We start from the raw sequence: 495 nt of genomic DNA on the forward strand, positions 1-495 counted from the left end.
TTCCATCTCTGGTCGGGACTCTGTTTGCATGTATTAGCTCTAGAATTACCACAGTTATCCAAGTAACGTGGGTACGATCTAAGGAACCATAACTGATTTAATGAGCCATTCGCGGTTTCACCTTAATGCGGCTTGTACTGAGACATGCATGGCTTAATCTTTGAGACAAGCATATGACTACTGGCAGGATCAACCAGGGAGCTGCGTCAACTAGAGCTGAGCAGCCGGCCGCCCGGGAGTGTGTCCCAGGGGCCCGCGCGAACACGCAAGCGTCCGCTCAATTATTCTGCAAACAGGAGGAGGCTGAGCTCCCCTGCACAATACACCTCGAAACCCTCTCAGGTCCCGGCGGCGCGCAGCGCCGTCCTAAGTACTTGGTCGGGTTCGAGAGAGGCGCAATCGCCCGGAGTTAGGCGAGTAGACGCTTTAGGTGCGACCACCCGTGCTCCCAACTGAGCTTGCCGCTGCCGACAGAGGCCCGGGAGCGTGCTGTCG

The 495-nt window shown here is 56.6% G+C and overlaps 1 non-coding gene across 1 annotated transcript in view; it reads right to left on the bottom strand.

Annotated features, from left to right (window-relative positions):
• Positions 1 to 200, bottom strand: part of LOC126149145 (small subunit ribosomal RNA) — a 1,909-nt gene extending 1,709 nt beyond the window's left edge. The window contains exon 1 of the ribosomal RNA XR_007530741.1: positions 1 to 200. This exon is cut by the window's left edge and continues 1,709 nt beyond it. This is a non-coding gene — a ribosomal RNA (small subunit ribosomal RNA).
• Positions 201 to 495: the final 295 nt, after the last annotated feature.

This window comes from Schistocerca cancellata, unplaced genomic scaffold (genome assembly GCF_023864275.1).
Source record: "Schistocerca cancellata isolate TAMUIC-IGC-003103 unplaced genomic scaffold, iqSchCanc2.1 HiC_scaffold_915, whole genome shotgun sequence".
NCBI lineage: Eukaryota > Metazoa > Arthropoda > Insecta > Orthoptera > Acrididae > Schistocerca > Schistocerca cancellata.